The sequence below is a fragment of the Curcuma longa genome, chromosome 16 (assembly GCF_044706935.1).
Source record: "Curcuma longa cultivar G26 ecotype Majalengka, Jawa Barat chromosome 16, ITB_CL_G26_1.1, whole genome shotgun sequence".
NCBI lineage: Eukaryota > Viridiplantae > Streptophyta > Magnoliopsida > Zingiberales > Zingiberaceae > Curcuma > Curcuma longa.
In genome coordinates, this window is record NC_133876.1 from 5157874 (window position 1) to 5169017 (window position 11144).

Here is an 11144-nt window from a genome sequence, read left to right on the forward strand (position 1 = left end):
CGTAAGTAGGACAACCCCATATCTTCAAGTAAGATAAGTGAGGTTTTACTATTCCATATCTCGTATGGAGTAGCAGAGACTACCTTGGTCGAGACTCTGTTTAACAAGTAAACAGTTGTCTCAAGTGCGTTGCCTAAAATGTTCTGGGAAGATTTGCATGATTTATCATTAACCTCACCATGTCCAACAAGGTTCGATTTTGCCTCTCAAATACACCGTTATGCTCGGGTGTATATGACGGAGTCCACTGAGATAATATTTCATTGTCTCTTAGATAATCCTGAAACTCTTGACTTAAGTATTCACCACCTCGATCGGATCGAAGTATTCTAATACTCTTGTCAAGCTGTTTCTCTACTTCAATTCTGAATTCTTTGAACTTTTCAAAGACCTCAGATTTGTATTTCATTAAATACATATACCCCAATCATGAATGATCATCGATAAAGGTAATGAAGTAGTTATAACCTCCTCATGTTTGAGTTGACATTGGACCAGACACATCGGTATGTATAAGGCCAAGCAACTCTCCCACTAGTTCACCCTTTCAAGTAAAAGGTAATTTAATCATCTTGCCTTTAAAGCATGATTCGCATGTATCAAATGAATGTAATTCAAATGATTCTAAACTGCCAACCCTTTGGAGTTCGATCATGCGTTTCTTGCTTATATGGTCAAGATGATAATTCCGTGAGTAGGAGGTTAATTGATTATCTTTTCGAGCACGCTTGTTGTTTGTTTCAATATTGAATGTTTCGTTAGAAATATCTAACACGTAGATATTATTACTTAATGTTTTTTTGGCCCATAAAGAACTTCCATTCAAAATTAGGTAACAACAATTGTTACTAAAATCAAATCAAACCTTTTCTATTTAAGCAAGAAATAGAAAGAATATTCTTTATTAAAACAAAAATATAGTAATAATTTTTTCAACTCTAAGATAAGTCTTTTACTATTCCTTATACCCTATATATTATCACATATATAAGAGTCACACCCAGTATCCAATACTCGAGTGCATAAAGAAATAATATAACATTCAATTACGAAATTATGATCAAGCGGAAGAGGCATCACATGTCTACTTTCCTTTTATGGACTTAAGATAAAACTTACAATTTTAGATTTTGAGAATAATTCTTAAATTTCTATACCAGTCCTAAAGGTTAAGGTCAGTCAAATTGTTTGGTATCCTAAATTATGCGCAATAAGAGACAACATGCGTAATCAATTAAATCTAGAAATATAATCAAGTAAATAAGAGAGATGATTTATAATGTATTTATATACATTAATTGATCCTATTTATTTTATAAATCTAAAAGCTCTTACTTTGAATTCGGGAGATTGCAGGTATTCTCCAAATGGGTTGATATCTATTTATAGATAAAAATAACCTTGGAGAGAGCCCAACAAACCATTTTTAACTACAATGGTAGGTATCATATACCGATTATGTATCACGTATACATAACTATTACATTATGCTATCAACTAATTGAATGTTCGCATAAACATTGAGTTGTTAACACATTAACACGTATACATCATATGTATAACACCCAACTTCACCTTTATTCACATTGACCTTGGAGAGATCCAACAAATCAACGCTTTAAGTTAAAGTCAATACGCTAATTGTGAGATCATATCCCCATGGTTCTAACATGTTTAATTTTAGGTTGGACTTGGAGAGAGTCCAACAACCCAAATAAGAAATTAAACTCCGGTTCTAACCATATTAGCGGAAGGTGTTAACTTTAATAATTTTATAAGGGATTTTCATAGGTCTCATCCTCTTTTCATGCAAATAATCAAATTATCTACATGACATGACATGACATAATTAATGCAACTAATCATGACAAATAACATGACATGACATAATTAATACAACTAATTATGACTATTTTCAGCCATAATTATCGTAAATCTTATTTAATAAAATATGGTTAAAAATCTAATTTCATAAATTAAAATTCTTTAATTAAATTAAGAAATAAATTTCTATATCTAATCACATATTTTAATTTTAAAATATAATATTTAATTAAAAAATCTAATTAATTAGAAAATAAATTTGCTAATTGAAAACTCCTAATCAATTAAGAAATTTTTATAATTAGAAATTTTAAATTAAATCTCAATATTTTCTTTTAGAAAATAAAATTATTAATTAAGAAAATTTAATAAATTAGGAAATAAATTTTCTAATACTAAATCTCTTAACCAATTAGGAAATTTCTATAATTAGAAATTCTAAATTAAATTATAAAATTTTTTTAATTAGATTTACGACTAACTAGTACACGTAAAACCATTTTACACGTATACCTTACACTATCAGGTCTGATACCACTATTGGGATCATCTTGGTGCAATGCGTGTGTTTACACATTTCATAAATGTGCGCAACAGAAATATACAAATAATTAAACTAATTATTATCACAAAACATGCATGCAAAATAGGAAATAGCATGTACAAGGCATGACAGGAAATTAAAATTTTATCAGAATAATAAATTATTTAACGCGTACCTTATTGATGACGTTGAGCGAAGTTGACATTAATCAAGTGGTCCTTGTTGAAGTCCCGTCTCTACTAGTGATCCATGCCAAGCTCTTGTCTGGATGACTTTCGAAGTCACGAGTCACATCATCATCTTCAGTACTAGTCGATGATTGATAATGATCGATTCAAGAGAAAAACCTCATTTCAAAAATATACAACAACGTTTGTCGCGATCATTTTTCCAGGGTTTTCTAACTATCACTGAGAATTATATTTTTGATGTAGTTTTCGGTGCTCAACTTTTGACTGCCGATAAAGACAAAAAGACTGAAAATCCTTTTCGATCACGATGGAACAATTCTTTGAGAGCTTTGCAAGCTTTCGCAAGAATGACAGATGGTCGTCGGACGACCATGATTGATTGGCAACGGTCAAAAAATCTATATGATGGCTAAAAATGATTTCCAGCGATTAGACAGCGATATGTTTTCTTCTCTGGTGGCTGACCACGGTGAACACTTCACCACTGTTTCTCTAGCGACAACAATCCTTGAAAAACAGCAGGCAGCCGAGCCCCTTCTCCCTCTTTCTCACCTGGGCTCCCTCACAGCCGGCTGAAATAGGCATACCAGAGACGCTCGACAGCTGGCCATGATGGGTGGAGGAGAGACACACCACTGATTGGAGCAGCGGTGCGCGACCACCAACGCAAAGGCGCGTGATCGACGGAACAGAGAGGTCGTGACCGGCTCGGGTTTCTCCTCCCTGCAGTCGACGATGTCTCTCCTAGACGCGTGTAATCGCCAGAATAGAGAGTGAGACCGGTGAAAGGGGTGGATGACGTGGTGCGACTTGGAAGAAGAAAAGTAGGGTGGAGAGGCGCCGATCGACGACGACATTCGCGAGCAGAGAGGAGAAGAAGAAGAGGGATCACAACTCTTGAGCTACGGACGACTGTCATTCTAGGGTTTCCACCTCCACGCTATCGGCGACACTCGCGCGAACAACAGGAGTGGACGGTGGCACACCCATAGGGAAGAAGAGCGGCGACCCAAAACCTTACGATCCTTATTTTTCTCCTCTATTTTTATCGCTCCTGGGAAGCTACAGTAGGAAATCACGCGATTAGGGTTGGGTCGGCGTATGTGGGTTGAACCGGAGGAAACCAGAGATAAACTGGCCCAAAACCTAAATTGGGTTCAACTTTGTTACTGTTGCAAACCGGCCGGTTACTATAGTAAATTAGGTTCAAAACTAAATCGTTTGGTTCACTAACCAAACGACCTCCAATTTCACATAAACCAATTTTGTTCTATTTGTCTTCACAAGACGAAGCTTCTCATCACATTCGTTCTGCCAAAATCTCTTCCATCATGAACCAAACCAAGTTGGTTTAATTTTAGTTCAAAATCAAATCGTTTGGTTTAATAACCAAATGATCAACGATTTGAACAAAATCAATTTCGTTCATTTCATCTTCAAAAGATGAATTCCATAATTTTATCCTTTGTCCGGTCCAATCAGACTTTATTTCTCTCATTCTGAGAATCCAATTCTCAAACTCATTTTAAGTCCTTTGGAGAACTTGTACGGCGTGTGACTCAATAGGTTCCGGACTATGTTGGTCATCCGTAATTAATCATTAATTATGTAATGATCATGAGTGGCACCTAGTAGTACATCATGATCTCCAATTGATTGAAAAATCAATGATTGATTTCAGAATATTTCTAAACCCTTCAGCAGCTCTAATTAAATGTGTCTCGTTCCTTTCACCATCTTATACCTGCTTGGTTCAGGACATGGTCTATATGTGTTAGTCCCCACTAGGATGACTACAATACACCTAACCCAAGCTGCTTTCTTGTCTTGTGGATTCAAGTTACTTGTACATATGTCCAAGAGTGTCGTACTCTTGACATGTAATGCTTTGGCCAAAAATTTTTAGTAACAATCCTGACAAGCGGTCGTAGGGTATACGCCTTCTTTTCTCAAGGAGTGGTGAATTCTCTGTGAGTTATTCAAACACCTTCGAACACATCGACTTATACCCAATCATCTCGGATCCACACTTTCTCAGAGATGTTTGCTTAAGATGTCAAAGTATAAGCCTCCAAAACTAAGGTGACTTGATATCGCAAGTCAAAGGAAACTCGCACTTAAGCTGCACTGAGATCTTTATTGACATATATACAGAAACATATGAAGTTTCACGGTAGGTCACTCCAATAAACTGGTTACCTTTAACTAGCATCCACGTTTAACTCTCAACATCCAATGTCTCCAACTAGTGAGATCAGCTGCTTGGCTAACTAAGGAGTTTAAATGTGCTAGTCTCAATAGAATCGATGACGTCCATGCTCATCAATTTCTCAGACAAGGGATAATTTCAATACATTCATAATTGCATATGTAGAGATGCTCACTAGTTGTGATCCATTCATAAATTCTCTCATGCAATGAATCATATTACGGACATTCAGTAATTAAGTTTAAGATTCAATCAAACACATAGAAAATATGCACTCAAATAGTAAATTACTATTTATCCAATAAATAGTATAACTGTAAGGCGATTGCCTTATGACATCCCTTAAATCTAACAAACGTCTCCGAGGAGGTGTGGACCCAGGATGATTAGGTATAAGTTGAAGTGCCTGAATGTGTTTGAATAACCCACAGAGAATTCACCACTCCTTGAAAAGGAGGTGTATATCCTGCGGTCGCTTGTCAGGATTGTTACTAAAAGTCTTTGGCTAAAGCGTCACATGTCAAGAGTATGGTACTCTTTGACACATGTACAATTATCCACAGGATAAGAAAGCTAGCTTGGGCTAGTTGTGTGACGTAGTCAGCCTAGTGAAGATTGACACACATAAATCATGTCCTGAACCAAGCGGGTATAAGACAGTGAAAGGACGAGGCACATGTCTAATTGTAGCTGCTGAAGTGTTTAGAAAATATTCTGAAATCAATCGTTAATTTTTTGATCAATTGGGGATCATGATATACTACTAGGTGCCACTCATGATCGTTCTTTAATTAATGGTTAATTGGGAACGACCAATATAACTGAAATCCTATTGGGTCACACACACTACCAGTTTTTTGACAAACTTAAAATGAGTTTAAGAATTAGATTCTTAGAATTAGAGAAATAAAATCTGGTTAGATTGAAAAAAAGATAAAATGATAGAATTCATCTTATGAAGATAAAATGAACAAAATTGATTTCATTCAAATCAGAGGTATTTTGATTATTGAATTAAATGATTCAGTTTTGAACCAAAATTAAACTAACTTAGTTTGGTTTATGATGGAAGAGATTTTAGAAAAACAGAAGAGATGAGGAGCTTCATCTTGTGAAGACAAAATGAGAAAAATTAGCTTAGGTGAAATCAGAGATCGTTTGGTTATTGAACTAAGCTATTTAGGTCTAAACCAAATCCAAGTTTGGTTCGCTACAGTAACTGCCTAGTCTGGTTTGGTTTATTCTAGTTCAGGCTTGTTTTTTCCCTTGTTTTTCCTTTTTCCCTTCGCTTGGCCGATTGCACTCACAGAGAAGAAGACCGCAACTTCTCTGCGTGCGATCACGCGTTCGCTGGTGAAGATTTCGCAGAGGAAGATGGTATAAGATGGTGGCCACGACGAGGGAATGGAGCTTGAAACCCTAGCCACCGCCACTGAGATCCCTTCTTCCCCGAGTGGAAACCCTCGAACGATGCCTCCTCTCTCACAAGTGCAAGGAAGAAGATTCTGTGATTTCTAGCTCCTGGCCGATGGTGTGCTACCACGCGAGCATCGACCAGCAATCCCGATAGCACGCGATGGCCTGAGCGCGCCACTGCCTCCTTTCTCTCCCGTCTGTCGCTTCTGCCTTCCCAATCGATGGCCAACCGCGCAAGCATGAGAAGCAAGGCAGCCTAGCCACGATCAAGAACTGGCGACGTAGTTCTCCACCTTCACATGAGGTGATAATTAGAGACCTAGCGTTAGTTCCCTCCCAAGCAACGCCGCTGCTTCCTTTGACTATTTTTTTCGCCGAGCACCGAGTTCTCCAGCTTCCTGATTGTGATCTTGTTGGTTGGAGACTGATCAGGGGTCAGCTACCCTTTTTTTGGATTCTCCTCGATGAAGAACCATGGTCGACTGCAAGGAGGAGTCTCCTTCTAGCTGGCATTGGACGCCAATAGTCGATTCTTGAGAACAACGGTTGTTTTAGAAGAAAAGATCATTCATTTTATCTTTTCCTGGAGCCACTTATGAAATCGATGCCGGGAGTTTTTGCCATCAGATTGTTACCGGAAGTTTATGAAGCTTTTAGAGAATTGTTCCATCGTCATCGGAAAGAGTTTTCGAACATTTGCCTTTATCGGCGGTCAATGGTTGATCGCCAAAAACTACACTAGGAATACTATTTTTAGTGATAGTTTGAAAATCCTGAAAAATGATCGCGACAAATGTTGTTGCTTGTTTTCAGGAATAAGGTTTTCTCTCGAATCGATCATTATCGATCATCGGCTAGTACCGAAGACGATGACGTGACTCGTGATTTCAGAAGTCGTCTAGACGAGAGCTTGGCGTGGATCACCAGTAGAGGCGGAACTTCGATAAGGACAGCTCGATTGATGCCAACTTCGTTCAACGTCATCAATAAGCTACACGTAGAATATTTACTATTCTAAAAAATTTTAATTTTCAGTCATGCCTTATACATTATTATTTTATGCTTATGTTGCGTGTGTTATGATAAGTATTGTTAATTATTATTCTATTTTTGTTGTACACATTTGTGAAACGTGTAAATACATGTATTGCACCAGGACGATTCCAACAGCGTAGTCCTAGACCATATCGAGTATGAGCAAAAAGACCCTTAACTACTGCAGCGATGGGATATTCTCCTTATCGACGATGAGACATCTCCCCCAATGAATCTACATAATGACCCCAGCTTCTCGCGGGCACAAGTACATGTATATACAATCAACACTCTTCTTCTCCATTTCTGGTTCTTCTTCCTCTCCATTTCCGATTCACGGCTTAACTTGAGCGTTGGAGTGGTTAAGTCATGACACCACCTGGCCTTCGTTCTCACCCTCCTTCTCTTTGTAGCCTGATAGGAGCTCCACCGTTTGTGGGTCTTGCGTGACTTTACCATCATTGGTCGGTGACTCATCCATAGGGGATCTCAAGCAAAACATAATTAGCACTGTTTGTGGGAACAACTGATCCTGAATTGAGATGTGCTGATGGATGACCTAAGTAGACCAGCCATCATCACTATAACTCATGACAAGTTCAACCGGATTGTAGCCATTCCTGTCTAGGTGGCCTCGCAAAATCAACCAAGAGCCCCAACACCAGGAGCTCCAACGCTACCGTCCTAGATTTCAACCATGTCTGTTGAAGTGCCTCAAATCCCTACTCGGAGGCAACAACCGCCAATGGAGGTGTCGCGAGCTCATATCGTGATGCCAATTCAGAGAACAGAAGAATATAACATGTTCATGGAGTTTGCAATGCACAGAACTCCTCCTTGAAATCCGACCAAGGGTAAGAGACCTTGGTTAGGAGGAACAAGTGAACTAGAGGGCTCGCCTTTCACTCAGCGTGTCCTGGAAGAGGAGTTGCCTCACCATTTTTGAACTCTTCAGCTCGTGACTACACAGAAGCTACCGACCCGGAAGACCACATTGTGCGATTTGAGAAAGCGGCCTTGCTACATCAATACACTGACGACATCAAGTGTCGTGTTTTCCTGACCATGTTGGTTGGCTCTGCCCAATAGTGGTTCAGCTGACTCTCTTCTACTTCCATTCAGACCTTCACTGATTTCAAGGCAAAACTCTGGATCTCTTCGTCGTCAAGCAAAAGTTGTGGGAAACCCTAAAGGAATACGTTCATCGCTTCACCACGTGCCTTCTGCCACGTTTAAAGTATAGTGTCCACAAGACGATCACTCATAAAGAAGCCACTAGAAAACTTTGATGTGTTGTTCTGAGTCGTCATCAAGCAAAAGTCACCACTCGACATCCAACCACCATCCTGTTGGGAAACCCTACAAGGAATACTTTGGGTTCATCGCTTCAATCAAGTAAACCCATGATCTTTTCCATGTGTTAATGTGGGACTATGTTTGCACCTTCCGCAACCCAACAATTTAAAGTACTCCCTCAAACGGAAAGCCTCCGTTTGAGTGTCTTTTCCCAGGGGTTGTTCGGTCCACTCGAAGGAGACTTCTTCGCAATCAGGATCACTCATAAAGAAGACCACTAGGACTTCCTGCCCAAACTTTGATGTGTTGTTGAGCTGAGTCGTCAAGTTCAACCCACATTTTCATGTGGAAGAGGCGGTTAATCCGGTGAAGAGCGGCCTCGCTCTGATACCAATTGTTGGGTCCAAAAGGATGTTCACATCTCCACAATGGCATGATATTGTCCACTTTGGGCCTAAGCCCTCATGGTTTTGTTCTTGGGCTCTACCCAAAAGGCCTCATGTCAATGGAGATATCTTCCATCCTTTTAAACCCATGATCTTTTCCATGTGTTATAGATGTGGGACTATGTTTACACCTTTGCAACCCAACACATGCCCCTATCATTATCCGACCTGAGCGAATGCCACTACCTCTCCCTCTATAAGGAACCGAGATCGTATATAATCAAATGCCTTTGAAAACAAGCAACAGAGCTATACAGGCAGTCGACGCCGTCCCTATCTGATCCTCGGGACCTAGTTGATAGCTCCCTTGCTTTTGCGCTTACCATCAGTCAGGGAGCCACGCCACTCATGAGTGCTATCAATATACTTGTGAACTCCGTCAGGCTACCGATCAACGCTCTGGGAATCAGTCCTCTCCTTCTCAATCTCGAAGACCGCCAGCTAGCCGAGCCTCTTAGGACTTGAGTAGTGCTCGCCCCTTCATGTTCACAGTAGAGATCGCTCTTCTAGGCATTCAACCTAAGCGGGGCAGTTCGGTGTGTCCTGAGGTCCTGTCAGGTCTGACCGCGAGGCTAGATAAGACGATAACAAGGATAATGCTTCCCGAGGTGACATCCATATGATCACAGGGGATCTACTGGGAGAAGTCTACCGAGTGACTAGTCTTGACTGGAGGTTAGGCAAGGGAAAGTACAAGCATGTCAAGGATGACCGAATGTTTGATAGGTGGAAAATCTACCGAATGACTAGTCCTAATTGGAAGTTAGACAAGGGTAAGCCTAGTAGGCTAGACTTACAAGGTAAGACTTAGGTAAGCCTAGTAGGTCAGATAGACTACAATTAGGCTTAAGTTGCTTGTTTATTGTATGCTAAGCTTGCAGGAACTAAGAGCTGGAAGCAAGACTGAGGAAGCATAAGAAAAATAAACATAAGTAGTCGAACTGAGCCCAAAATCAATTCAGGTCAAATCTAGTTGAACTGGTTCCGGATGCCGAGAAGGTCCAAATGCCCTTGGATGGTCTAGGTGCCCAGACCAGGAAGACTCAGCTTGGATAGAGATCGATGGAACTGGATCGGATCAAATAGGTCTGAGGTGCCAAGAAAGGGATCCGGACACATGGAAGGGTCATTATATGACTTATACATCCAACACCAAGACACAACCCTAATTTCTACTACTCTATTGTCCTGCGGTGTTGTTGAATGCCACCAAAGTCTTACTCATGCAACCGGAGAAGTTCTAGGAGGAGTGCGCTACGCTTAGAACTTCCAAATTGGCCTACACGAGTGTTTGCTTATTTATTCTATCTTACGTTTGCATTTCACATTTTATATTATATTAACTGTAAGACGAGTTTCTCTGTCTTTGGAAAGAGTTCTGAAAATGAGGCCATTACACTTTGTTTGGGAGGAGGTAAGGGAAGGGGAGGAAAGGGTAAATAAGAGGAAGGAGATTTTTTACTCTTGTTTGGGATGAAGTGAGTTAAGAAGGGGAAGGGGAAGGGGGAGAGAAGGGCAAGTAAGCTTTACCCTTATATGCTCATCAATGACTAAAATTTCTTACATTTTGATTTAGGGTGCAAGGAAGGGGAAGTGAAACTCAAAAATATTTTAGTACAATTTTATCCCTATTTTAAAATATTAATTATCAAATTAACTCATCTATTTAGATATCTCATCTTTGCGTCGTCGCTTCTCACACAACGTGCATCGTCACCGTCCAGTGTTCAACCGCTTGCACTGCATGACGTCGGCGCCGACCCTCATTACAAATCTCTTCGAGGACAAGACTCAATAGGATAGAGACAGATAACCATAATCTTCTTCTCCTCTAAAGATAGAGACTTATCCAAAGAGTGCATTGTCTATTTTAGGACAATCCATATATCAATTTCTACATACAATATTGATAGAATTTCACAGTTTTCCATCTGTCTTCTACATGCATTGTCTTTTTTAAGAAATGAGGATATTTTTGTAACTTTATATATTTAACTTTTATTCCCTTCCTTTCCTCTTAAACAAGGTAATACATGTTATGTTAATGAACCTTCCATCCCTTTTAAACAAGGGGAACATAAATACTTTACTTCTCCTTTTTCCTTCCTTCCCCTCCCTTCTCCTTGATCTGTTAATGAACTTTCTCTCACTCCATCCAAACAGAGCGTTAGTGGACATGCGTC